The 13,671-nt window shown below is 36.2% G+C and overlaps 2 protein-coding genes across 2 annotated transcripts in view; one reads left to right on the top strand and one right to left on the bottom strand.

The window, feature by feature from the left end:
• The window catches only part of Eip74EF (Ecdysone-induced protein E74), a 43,163-nt gene that overhangs the window by 14,298 nt on the left and 15,194 nt on the right, over positions 1-13,671 (top strand).
• Lsm11 (U6 snRNA-associated Sm-like protein LSm11) overlaps positions 1-13,671 on the bottom strand; it is a 62,078-nt gene that overhangs the window by 38,338 nt on the left and 10,069 nt on the right. Inside the window, 5 exon segments of the mRNA XM_081984744.1 lie at positions 1,779-1,984; positions 2,036-2,161; positions 8,526-8,596; positions 9,407-9,564; positions 12,882-13,042. The gene's annotated coding sequence lies outside the window, so the exon portion shown is untranslated.

Below are 13,671 nucleotides of genomic sequence, written 5' to 3'. Positions count from 1 at the left end.
TCTCTCTCCACCTCTCTAATAAAACATACTCTTGTCGTTTTTCAACCTTTTCCCCTGTTGCAAACTATTTTTGTCGTGATCCGTAGGTAGCAAAAGAGAGAGACCCTGAAGAGGTGACCTTGATTATCGAGCGAGCGATCCGGGAAACTGGAACTTTGGAGCGTGTTGCCTGGATACGAACATACACCAGGATCAAGTTCGCAACGGCCTCCGGCAAGAACCGTTTAAAGAGGTCAGGAATTGAGTGTGGGTGGTCAATCGCTCTAATTGGTATCGTTAGAGGCAGCAAAATTCCGATAAATCGCTCTTTAAAGCGTCAGTCCTTTGCTACTTGACTAATTTGTTTTTTTTTTTATTTAATTGAAATTTTTCTTGGGAAAACCTAATTCTTTTGATTAAAGTTACTCTCTATTTTCCTCACATTAAATTCTCAGTATTGCCAACTTTGTCTAGCTCAAAAATAATTTTTTTCTCAGTGCATCCATAATACAATAGGTAACTATGTAAACTACGACTACTTGACGTCACTGCAACCTTATACTTGACAGATTTGACTGTACAACAAAATATGTTGAGAATTTGAAAACATTTATGACGTTTATCAATTTTAAACATTATAGTTACTTTGTAACTATTACTGGTTTATTTGAGGTAGGTTGGTTACAAAAAAAGTATAAAAATGTAGCTTCTAGTAATTATCAGTTAAATGCATCCTTAATTATTCTTCAAACTACATGAAAACATACTGTGTGTGTGTAATAATTATATAACCAGGGCATTTTAATGATAAAATCCGTATCAAAAGTCCAAACATTTAAAATAAACTAATTTTCATTTTAAACATACACTTGTATAAACATTTTGTACCCAGGAGTGATAAAGATTGAAATTATTACTACGTTTAACTAATCCTGATGATGTACATTGAAATTTTTAGATCAGACAAACGGACGTTCGTAAATTGGCCTAACAAGAATGCAGAAAAGCAACGAAACGTTAATCTCATAAACCGCAACACTTATGAACAAAAAAAAAACGGTGCTCGACCAATCGGAACCGAAACTATTTACGATTTGTAGTCCAAAGTCGCGGCGCGACCTTTAACGTAAAATTAAAGATCCAATTGATTTTTTCGCTTGTTTTGTTATATCGATTATCCGTCCCATTCGTTACATTTAGCAAAAGGTGATTGATCGCCGCTAATTGAAAATGGGTCAATGCTCGCCACGTACGTTTTGTCTTTGTTCGTTATTTAGGCGGGAAATCCGTTCAGTACACCGCGCGACCTATAATTCTGAAGCCACTACCACTTTCCCAAAATTGTTAAAACCGTGCAGAAATCCGGGTGACCTTGGCTCAGAAATTTCATAAAAAGTGAGTCTAATGGTAAGGTAAGTTGATTTTTTCGCCTACTCGAAGATCTCATCCTGACCATAAAAGGCATGTCGTCGTTTGGCCAATAACAGCTTTCGATTTAAAAAAAAAAATCGACTGCTGCGACTCCACGGCTTAATTTTCATGCTGAAAACTAACGTTTATTGCCGGCTAGGTTTTTTTTTTTGGTCGTCGGCCGTTTGGTGTTCGCGATGTTGCCAGATTTCCACTTGGGTACTGAACCTACTAGATTTGATGAAACATTATTTACTGACAGTGTTGAGGTTTCACAACATTTTTTACCACGAGATCACTTTCAATTCGGGGTGTTTGGTTGTGACATACGTTCAGAGCTTCGCAAGTCTAACAACTTTACTAATTACAGATTTTTAAGTTTTACTTACCTCAACTTTCGATTACTGATGATAATTTAGCTAACGGTTAAGCTAGAGATTAGGCTAGTAAATCGTGCGTTCTGCTTTCGCTCTCTAGCAGTAGATGTGGCAACGTGGCCATCTTGGCAGTAAGGAAGTGCAAGTGCAGCGAACGGATTCAAGGTTGGTATGGAGCCCCAGGCAGAATGGCAGACGGCTGCAGCATTCCTGCAAACCTACTTAGACGACTTTTGCAGGAAGAATAGGCAGAGACCGGCTTTATTTACCGAGCAACGGTTGGCCGCACTTCATGGGGCCCCGAGTTTTTTTTTCCGCTATGGGTAATTCGCGCCTCGTCTTATTAATTATCCAACCTCCAGCCTAATTACGGTTAGGCTAATTAACGTCCAGACCTGAAAAAATATTATATGGTATTATTTTGTCCAACTATTACAAAATATCTGTTTTCCCATTTCCAATTCGCATATACTACATGACATTGATCTTTAGACTAAAACCAATCGAGGAAAAAAGTGGAGTAAAAATCACCGAATATCAATAATTAAAAGGCGACAAAACTGTCATCAGTGTGCAAAATTTCACGGCATTTAATTAAAAATTATTAAAAAACTCGGTGTACCTGACTAGTTGCATACAATGCTCGTGTCGCAAAGTTAATTAATCTCGAATTGCATTTCGACCTGGAAAGTTATAAAAAATCGCTAATAACATAATACTGGAGAATAATCAATGAAGGATGAAGCAAATTGCTCTTCAGATCAAACAAGAAAATGCCTTCGAACAGGGAAGTTCGAAAATTTATTATTAACGGGAAGAAAAAAAAGATTTTTTTTGCATTAGGAAATTCAAATCTCTTCCTCATTTCAATATTTTTTTGGTCAGTTTCAATTAAGATGATTTCTTCCTTATTCGAGAGCTTTGTTTATGGACAATATTGTATAACTATGGCGGATAAACAATTGCAAACCTGTATTTTATCATATAATTCACCTAAATATTAAATAAACGATAAAACATTCAAAATGACAGTAAGTTACGTTTGTTAACTGTTCATAAAGAAAGCTCATTGCTGATCTTTCAGTATACATTTTAGTTCTAAGCTTCAAGTTAAATTTTCATTTTTAAAGATACAACCTGCTCAAAAATCTCAATTTATAACATTTAGCCAAGTTTCCAATAAATTTTCCTTGTTGTATGTTTACATATTGACGTCGTGCTGGATACTTGGCACAATCCCGACATTCCTCGAACTTTTTTCCTTCTAGAATAAATAATAGCGAAAACTATTGACAAATAAACCGAAGAGACGACGTGACTAACCGCTGTATTATTCTAGAAGAATCGTTATAATGATAAGTAAAAAAATGGTTGGCAACCTTAACCCACATGCCTGCATCCATGATTGCATTTCATTAACGAATTTTCGGCGAAACCTCGTAAACAAGGAACTTGCCATTACCACATTTTTGTTATGGTTACCATTTTGATATAATCGAACACGAAATAAACAAATGGTAAAGTTATAATAATAATTGAATAAAAATTCTTGTTTCGACGTTTCCTACTACACCAAATTAAGGTTAAAAGAGCAGAAATGTTTAAACAACTTTTGTATAAAGTGAAGATTATAGTTTGCTACTTATTATACAGAGTTTAATTTAACATTACGCACTTGCATATTGTACGGTAGGAGTGATTAATTCAATACCACCCATTGTTTGATGCATTTTCCGTTCTTATGGGAAACGACCGACTAGAATATTAATTTAAATCTATAAAATCCCATCTCTTTATCTGCCACAACTATCTTGGAAGTTACGGTTCGCCCGCACCCAGCCACACTATTTTTAAGCGGATTTACACGAGTCAAGTGGGTCTTTGATGCGGATCGACTAGGGCCAAAAAGCGAAGAACTGCTGGAAGAAATGCACAGGGCGGAAAATAATTCCTTTTGTCCGCAATTATTCACTTCCTTTTGTCTGCTTCACGTCCGTATCGTCGTCATCATTAACTTCCACCGTCCGTATTGGAATAAGGGGGGAATTAATTTGAAGGTTTAACACTTGCTGGTGTGATCAGTGCCTTAACCCGATCGTTTACCACATAATTTCAGGCTCAACTTCTTCAATGTAAAATTATTGTCGTTTTCTCCTATACTAAAAAATTTACACTTATTTCGAATGATACTTTATTACTACTTGAAGGTGTCAACTCAAATCTTTGCTTCCAAAAGTTCTAAGAAATCTACAAATGCTGATGTCGATATCTAATTAGTTCATATTAAATTTCTGGCATACACTTTCTTCTATTCGTAAATAACCTACCACTAGATCAAATAACATCTAAATCTTGGTAAACTGGAGTGACAGTTCTTGCTAAAATAAGTAATTGATAAAGTATTATTTAATAAAATTGGGTTACAACATCCAATTGTCCCTTATTATGGTAATTGTAGAACAGCATAACAAACCCATTATAAATCTTCTCTGACTGTTCCGCTAACAATTAACCCTAATCTAACCCTTTTCAGCACATTGAAGGGTGCTCTGTAAATTTTGCATTGTTTAGCCTGAATGAATGATTCAGAGTGAAACATGAACTTCGACGCTTTTCTATAACACGCATTAATTACGTCCATCACCGCATTTTGCTAATCTAGTTTCACTTGGACCAAAACAAAAGCGAATTGTAGAACACGTTTACTTTCCTGTTAAGCCGCAGTTTTGGTTAGTAATTGCAACGGAAACGATTCAGGTTTACTTTCGTCTATAGGAAAACGTTGCATTCTCAAGTTTAGCAGAAGAAATGGACCAGAAACTGGTTGTCGGTAATGTAAATGATTATCTGGTTACATGGCGAATTACGAACGATTAGACCTTTTACCAAACATCGAACCCAATTCCAATGTTATCGGTGATTGCCACATTCACTAATGCCTACCGTTCTTCACGCACTATTATCGGTCTATATTTTCCAAGGCTGTTCAGGGCTAATAACCTAATCTAACCTCCAGGTTAGCCTTAGATCAATGATTGGTCTTTCAAGGTGAGTAAATATAATGCGTTTGAAGAAACTGCAAAAATCAGCCGTTCAACCTGAAAGTTTTTTTAGTGGGATGCACACATAACGTGTGTGTTTGAAACGCGCTATTTGGTTTACCACGTGCCACGTTAACGAATAACTCCCGCATAGAAATCCAGATAGGATTACACACACTATATAGCCGGAGAAATAATACGGTTTTACTAAAATTAAAACGGTTATTTTTAGGTTTGGTTCATTTCGTCAAAACAGAACTTGTTTTTAGCTTAATGGGTTGGATCCACGTGGAGGTTAATAATACAGGAAATGTACAAACGCTCGACACGAGATCCACACCATTTCGTTCATATCTTACAGCATCTAAAATATGTTTTAATTTTAAAAATGCTTTTTTGACAAACTTGAGCTCTATGATAGGTGTGTCTTTTCCGTCTTGGAACACTCACAGAAGACTGAAAGCAGTTGAAATGTGGCTGTATAGGAGAATGCTCAGAATACCATGGACAGCCCATATAGCAAACATAGAAATGCTCAAAAGAATGAAAAAAGTGTCAAAGATCATGTACACTTAAGAGGTACTACTAAAGATGGTACCAGAAAGAAAAAGAACTTCGTGGTTGCGAAACTTTAGAACCTGGTATAGGAAAAGCTTATCAGAACTATTTTGAGGTTTTACAAACAAATTCATCTTTGCCAATATGATAACATGCATAAAGAAGAAAATGGGTATCAAAAAGAAAATTTAAAAACAAATAACATCAACGCCCTGACGCGACCTTTGACGTCATCTGACACTTCACTAAGAAGTGAATCAAACTTGCAGATAGACTATGAGCTGACCAACTGTAAGATGACGTCACATTGGAATGACATTTGACAACTCCCGTACATAGTATGTTTTTTGACACCTGACTTTGTGAATGGTGGAAAACGAGTACTGAAACCAAAACCCAACTTTTTTAACAACGTTGATTTGGAATACAGGATGTCCTAGTGTAAGAAGACATTTTGGAGAAATACAAATATCCCTATAGCAAAAGAAGACAAAATGTTAGAAATAACTGAAATAACAAAGAAACAAAACAAAATGGATGACAAATTAAAATTTTCATAATGGCACCTTAAACATGAAGAGGCAATTATCCTGAGAAGAAAAAGGAAGTATCCAGTTGTAATTAAAGTGTCCCACCCGGTTTTATTTATCGCCGTCTTTAAGCTTGTAGATCATCTGGTTTTTAGCATCCCGTAATCGGATGGTATAATCCCCCCTTTCAGGCATTTTATCTCTCCTGATTGGAAAACAATTAGGCATCTAATTTATCCATGGAGATATGAAAGTACAAGAAAGTGTACAACGTTAGCGATGTCATTGAGTTGAAGTTTAGTGAGGTACTGAAACACAAAAAAAAACAATAGTAATAGTTTCAGCATGAGTTAATGAAGCGTCATCTATCTAAAGTAGTTTTATACGTCTACAGTCGTGTCAGATCAGCGAGGAAGACGACAACACATCCCAATACCTTAACCTACACCAACACGACACCTCCTGCGCCTTAACTGAACACACAATTTCCCTTTCGTTTCGCGTTCCGAATACAAGCGAACCAATCCGAATCGACCTTAACACGGTCTGTGGTGAGCCGGTACATTGAAAATTTCGTGAGTGTATCCAAGTTAGTGGGTTATAGAGACTCGCTGCCGGCGGACGCGTAAACACAACCATTTTACTTGCCGCTCAGTTTTTTTTTTGCTTTCGTTTGTTGTTTTTTACTGATCGCGGCTAGTGCGACTATGTAATATGACGATGATCGCGATCAAACCGCACCAGAAAATCCCGGAGATGCCACTGATTTCGAACTTGGCTCCTCAGCGGATCTATATCAAGCAGGAGATGATGGACTTGACGGTCGGAGATTATTCGGATCGTCTTCGTCGCGTTGATGCCATAAGTCCAGAAAGTGATCATTCTTATGAACTGAACGATGGTGAACCTAGAATGACTGTTATCGATGAAGATGGTGGACGTTTCGAGGGTGACGTACATTCGGATAATGATAATGACGGTCCGCTTGATTTACGCGTGAACTTGGATAGAGGTGCTAGTCCTCATCGCGATAGAGACTCTGGCACTGAAAGTGATGATACTGACGATAAGCTGATGATACAGGATGATGCCGACTGCAAACCTTACAAAAAGAATCTGATCAAGAGATGTAAGTCTGCCAAGAACAGTTTTTTTCCAGGTTCATGCTGTTAATTTAACAAAAAACAAGCTATTTTTACACACACACGCGCTTCCTGTTTCAGTTGCGTGCTCCCGAAATAATTGCTCGCGATTTTTTTTTTTGAGGGGGGGAGAACTGGGTTTATGTTACTGGATTCCTTTATTCCAGAATTTCAAACGAAAAATATTTCAATCCATAAAATCTAACCAATTTAAAACAGGACTTTCAGTAGGAAAACGTTATTTATTACTTATATGGGTAGGATCTAGAAAAATCCAGAAAATTTTCTAAAAGATGTCTAAATCTGGAATTCTACCATGATATTTTGATTTAGTTACCGTGTCCCGATCAAAATCAGCTCAAAACGGGGAACAAACATTTTTTCTTTCCATACTAAATGTATATCACACCTTCGTGGATTATGAATATCTTAACGTGTTTTACAAGATTTATAATAAAATGTTTCACATTTATAAATATAAAATCAATTATTTTACCCGAGAGAAATCTGAGAATTAAATCCGGAGTTCTAGAATAATTCGTGTAACTGAATGTGTAAATTGTAAATTTGTAATTTACACTACAAAAAGTACTAAAAGAAAAATGTAAAATGAGCCTTTCACTATAAAGAAAAACATAATGGCAATAAAGAAGAAATAATTGAATCCTGAAAATCTTGAAGAACAAGATTCAGTTAGAATATCAATTCCTTAAGATGTTGTATTTAAATCCGAACATAGTCATCCAATACTAGTTTTGAGAAAATTTTGGATATTTAAGAAGAAAGTAGATAGATATATAGAAAGTAGTATACATGGAGTAAGAGTAAAATATTATGAAATCAAAATGAGTTTAACTTCACATGTTTAGAAGGGATATATTAGTTTTACTTGGCACAATTTTTTATCGGCTATACCAGCCTTTAAGAGGTGAAAAGAACTGAGTCCAATGTATTCAAATCCGGACATTCAGACCTAGAAGACTATTTCGGCCATCATTTACAGGTATGAGAAAAGTATTAAAGAAAGATCGATCTCTAGGATGACAAAAAAAAAACATTTCTGTCACTTTAAACACCGTATCAAACTTTTAAACATGACAACGTTGTAAAAATCGCGGGTAGTTACCTAACGGTACTTTGCAATTAAACTGAGCGAATTTTTATCAAAAATCAAACAAATCCTCACTAATGAGAGCCACGATGCGCGATAAGTGAAACGTCAATATTTTGATTAAGCGGGTTTTGGAAAAAAAAATTGCTTCATTGCACCGTAACCTTGACACGTTGACACTTCATTAACGAACATCCTGACAATAAAAAAAAATCCAAAACTAGGATTTACTCAAACTTTAAGAAACGGTAGACGGGCACGCCTACTCCATCTGTGATGGTACAGTTACTCTATAACCCAATTTTTTGTGTTTCTTTACAAAAAGAGTAGGAAACGAGAAACGATATAAAGAAACTAATAACTATGTTCTTGCTTACCATCTGTAAATTGGTCCTTAACAATTCACCAAAATTCCAGTGCAAACAATCGAAGCTTCAACACCGTCTTCCTAAAAATGCAACAATTTTTTTAATAACTAGTCAAAACTATCAAGCTAACTCTAAATAAACTCGTCGATCACACCCCCATAATATCGAATAAAGCCCACAAGGGTGAAATCAGGCGGCAGGTACCCCCCCAAAGACTACCTGTATGCATCTATTATTATATAGTGCGGGGTGCTTTTTTTATAGAAGCACAGATGTAACGGGGCTTTTTTGCTAAAGTAGGTCAAGCTCAAAGGTGGAGGATGATGATCAGCCCTTTTTGTATAACAGTTCCGGCATAAAGTTACGGTTTTTAGGTATAACAGGATTTTTTTGCTAATCTAAGTAAAAAAAAAGGTTAATGATGAATGGGGCTCTGGGATTCACAGACCTAAATCTAGCAGATCTGGTTGCCTCAGCATTTCTATTAGAATTCAATCACAAATTTTAAATATACATGAAGGTCTATAATGTATCGTGAGGCAATGATTTTTTTTCAAAATTTCTACTTATTATAGATGCTAGAGTTATTAACTGGTGGTTTACTGACCCGAAAACTACAATTTCAGGCCTACAGCCTTGATTTTTAGTTCCGTTATAGCCGTAAGATGGGTGAGTAAGTTAGAACTGCTTTTTAAATCACTCTTTAAATCCTGGAGGTTCTTCCACATTAAAATAATCCGCCTCATTATATTTCACCGACAAAAATATTGTTTGAAAGCTAGAAGAGTGATTTTTGGCTCAAATATTGCCTTAGGTTGATATAATTTCCGCTGGACAAATTGTCATTTGTGTACATTATTAGACCAAAATATCAGTACAACATCTCTTACCTTTTCTACTGTCTGGAAAAAAGTGGAATGCCAAGTTGGCACTAGTATTTCCCCGTCTTGGCTGGTGACAAATATTGGATAGCAACAAAATTGCTTCAAGTGAATTTGGTAGTTTCAACTATTTCCTTAATCCCCCATACTAATTCCAAAGCAAATACCTGAAACAGGAGTGTATTTTAACTTAAAAGTGAAATTTCTATCTTATGAAGAACTTGGGAAGGTTGTCTTCTAGGTCAGGGTCAAAAGGGACAGCCCCGGAATGGGAAAATCAATATCGAAATGCGGAAGTGAAAGCCCTAAAGCGTTTTCGGAGCGCAAGTCTCGACTATTTCGCTAATTTGCCTTTTTTTTGTCGCACCTGAATTTGTAATTGCGAAAAGGTCGTTGTCTCGTTACTAGATATTTCCTAATCTTATCTAGCGGTTAAGATAACGTAACGTTCGGGTTGACGTAGGTTAGGTTCGCATTTCACTTTTATCCACTCAAAAATTTCGAATAGCAATCACTTTTGTTTTAATAAACGACCTTGAATTAGTCTAAAAAAATAATTTGCAACATCCTCTCGAGGTTTTTTTTTTTGCAACCAGGCGGTTTGTTTATAAGACACGTGCCTGTCGTTTTAATTACATCATCGCATTAACATATACGTTTATCAGTTTTCGTATGACCTTTCCGGCTGACACAATTAAACAATTTCTAGAACAATTTTTAGTTTGTTTTCTCTACTTCCTGAACGAAAATTGAGAATGTTTTTGTTTTGTACGAAACTCATTGACAACGTCCATTTCTAAAAATACTCATTGGAAAAACATTACGTAAATCGTTGCAAAAAATGTGAAAAACATTTTGATGCACTTCTATTTAAATTGTTTAAAGTTTAAATTAAAAGGTGCATCAGGGAAGGTAGTTATTAGTTATAAGGTCTGTTGAATGTGACAGGAACCCGTCATTCCCGTCACTTTCTATCAAGACCCTTGAATTCGAACTCAATTCCGTTCCCAGCTTTCAAGAATTAGGGTCCTGGTGTTGTGGCACAAAACTAGAGTCACTTTATCATGGGGACATTGGGGTCGAAAAATCCCAAAATAATGAGGCGAGTATTCTAGGAGTCACAACACCATTGACTCTGACACACCGCGGCGATAAATTATATTTTTTCTTGTCTGCGAGTATGTCACAGCCTTAACCCAGTTCGGTATTGGCTTGTTTACGAATGCAACTAGTATAATTCCTTTAAAATGTTTACAAACGTAATAATGCTGTTAATAAAAGCAAAAATGTCGTAATTTATTTGTCGCTTGCCATTTTCGTCTCCCGGTAAAGTACGAACTAAGGACAAGCGACTTTCTTTCGCCCATTTGTATTATATTTTTAAATGTGCAATATTAGTGTATGCAAAATCAGAGAGTGCATGTTGAAAAGACGGTTGTCGTGCGCGTCTAGTGGGCATTTGTGTGTAAAATTGCGGATTTCATTTACTTTCTTCGCAATTTCACCACGTCCTAGTTCCCCGGCACCCGACTGCAATTTTCTCATCTATGCGTATTCCATATATCGGCGAAAAATTTCATTCGGTTTCGTTTTTGCTTCGTATCAATTACGGCAAATTGACCTCGATAGTTACTAGTAAAATGGAAAACGCTGCCGGTAATTTTACTTTCATGATTGAATAGCTGGTCTTCTCGTGATAATTAGTTAAACAAATATTGGATGAGTTGGGGAAGTAAAACTTATGTGGTACCACTTTTTACTGCCCGTAAATTTCTGAACCAAACAATCCAAGAAACCTTTTCCTCAAAGCATCTAAAGATGATGAGAGGTGTGAGAGCAGTCTTACTTTCAGTAAAGTGTCAAAATTGTAACGTTTTGTTATCTGTCAACTGTCAAATCTTACTACATTTAAGATAAATGCAAAGTAAGCTATTTGTTAGTTTTCTCTCAAGCTTTTTCACTTAATGCTGCCGAAATTGATTCTTATGCATCAAACAACCATTAAGCTAAACTGACCATTATGTCAGTAAACTAAAAAGAACGATAAATCTTATTCAAAGTTAAGCTAGGTTGCCACATTTCTTTACTCAATTCTAACGAATTTGCTATGACTTATCTAGTGTAAATTGGCAATAATCATCGAGACGTGCAATTTGCAAGCGCTCAACGTTTGACAAATCGCCCCTTTTGAAATTCTGAATGGATTTATGGTTTCGGGTGCGAAAATATTTCGCACTGTCAAAAGAATTAGGTCGGCTTCGCAATAAACGACACCGGGATGGCGTATTATATTTATTTTAATTCGCTTAAATGCGCTTATTTTGCATCTCGCGACCCAATTTAATTCTTTGAATTGCGCGGACGATACGCGCTTGCTAAACGTTCGCATTTTTTTATCCAATACTTAAAGATAACGTAATCGTTATTGTTTTTCCCCCCTTACCTGTCGGTTTATAGTGGGTGTATCTCAGTTTGCAATGGCGAAATTGAAAGGTTTATTTAGCTCCGGAAACGCAAATTTCCCTTGACCCACTTGGCAACAATGCTGTTTAATGCACGGTTGTCGGTCTAATTCCTTAAAGATGATTGTAGAGGCCGTTTTTCTCATCGGTGAAAAGGACGGCAACGTTGCTTTGTGTGCAAAAAATTGCAAAACTCTCAAGTACCCTCAATCTCAATGCTAACCATTACCATTTTTTTCGGTGTGTGTAAAGTAGAATGTTGCCAATAGCGCCGCAGATCACGACCATCTTCAGACGGTTTCGACACGTTAAAACGCAATCTTTATGGTACGTGGGAACTAAGCTTAACTTAAAGAAATCAGTTTCCTTAATTCTAGGTTCCTTAAAAATGTTTAATTACCTGAAATCGGACGGGGCCAAGGTGTGCCGGAAAGTTTCAGAATATGAGAGATAATGGCCCTAACCCACACACACACACTAAGGCCCACCGAATAAAAAATAATCACCAGAATACATAATAAACCTTCTAAAAAAAAGGAGGAAATGAATAATAACCCTTTTTAGGGCCCAGGTAAAAAATATCTCTAGATCGCTTGACCTACAAAAGACCCACAAGGGCCGGGCCCCATTTCGAAATCTTTTTTTTTCTGATTATTAGGCAGCTTGTTTGAATGTGTTTTGGGGGCCTCAGACTGGGCTCGAGCTCGTTAATGAAAAAAATTTAAACGTAAACAGGACAGGGAAACAGCGTATAGGATTTCTGGTGTTTCTGTAAAAGCTCAACATTTTAACCCTCTTAGAGGAGACAAAGAGTCTTTTATTGTATAAGGACCCACGTCGAAGATGTCGCAGATGGATTTAATGGGATTTACACTACTACTGCGTCTCTTTATTAGGGGTTATACCCTTAAATATTCAAAAGCTGTTTGAGTTTCTGATGATATTTAAATTTAGTAGTAATAAAATGAATGTAGAAATAATTTTTTGGAGTTGCTAAGTTAAATACTAACAAAACTACTTACGTGATAATTCTTTTTTTTTCTCTCTTTTCTCCAAATTTCATTAAGTGCAGTTAGATTCTGGTAGGTGGTTCCTCTCGTACCATTTTCGTCCCAAAACATCTTTGATATGCAACTCAAAAAATCTGCTCCTTACTCCTGTTTTTCTGTAATGGTTTTTCACCCTGTAAAACAAAAAATGAATTAACAATGCAATTTTTTAAGCAAATATTAAGACTGTTTACTATACTGGGTGGTACTAATCTCAACAAGGTGTTACAGTTACAATTAAAATGTCTCTAAACTTGATCGTCTCTTTCATCTCCAACTAACCATCAGGACAAGCTTAAAATATAAATGAATTAATTCGACATATTATAAAAAGTGTACTATTACTTTAAGTAATGTATAATATGGTTGATTTCCGCTACACAAACACTCGGTGATTATAATAATTTAAGGAACCAAATTGAGCAAACCATCATCAATTTTGCATTGTCGGAACACAAAGGAAGCTCGAATAAGGCGTCGCGTAACGACTTCCTCGATTTCCTAAATAGATTCTGTCGAAATTTTGTTTTTGTCCCCGTGTCAGCCATTTTTATTACGCCATGCGAATCAAAACAACTTAAAGTTAAATATTTAGACTATGAGGAGGATTGTTTTCGGCTAAGCAACAATCGTAGACAAGGTTTGACGTCAAAGTGGTGCTACTTTTGATTGTTTAAGTTTTTTTTTGAGGCGATAAAGTACTTGATGGGCGAAATTTTGATACTCCTCGTATACGAACCAGATAAGTTCCCACAATATTTAA

This window comes from Ips typographus, linkage group LG8 (assembly GCF_016097725.1).
Source record: "Ips typographus isolate SLU linkage group LG8, UJ_Ityp_2.0, whole genome shotgun sequence".
NCBI classification, from domain to species: domain Eukaryota; kingdom Metazoa; phylum Arthropoda; class Insecta; order Coleoptera; family Curculionidae; genus Ips; species Ips typographus.
The sequence above is the reverse complement of the archived record's forward strand: the minus strand, read 5'-3'. Positions and strand labels throughout refer to the sequence as shown.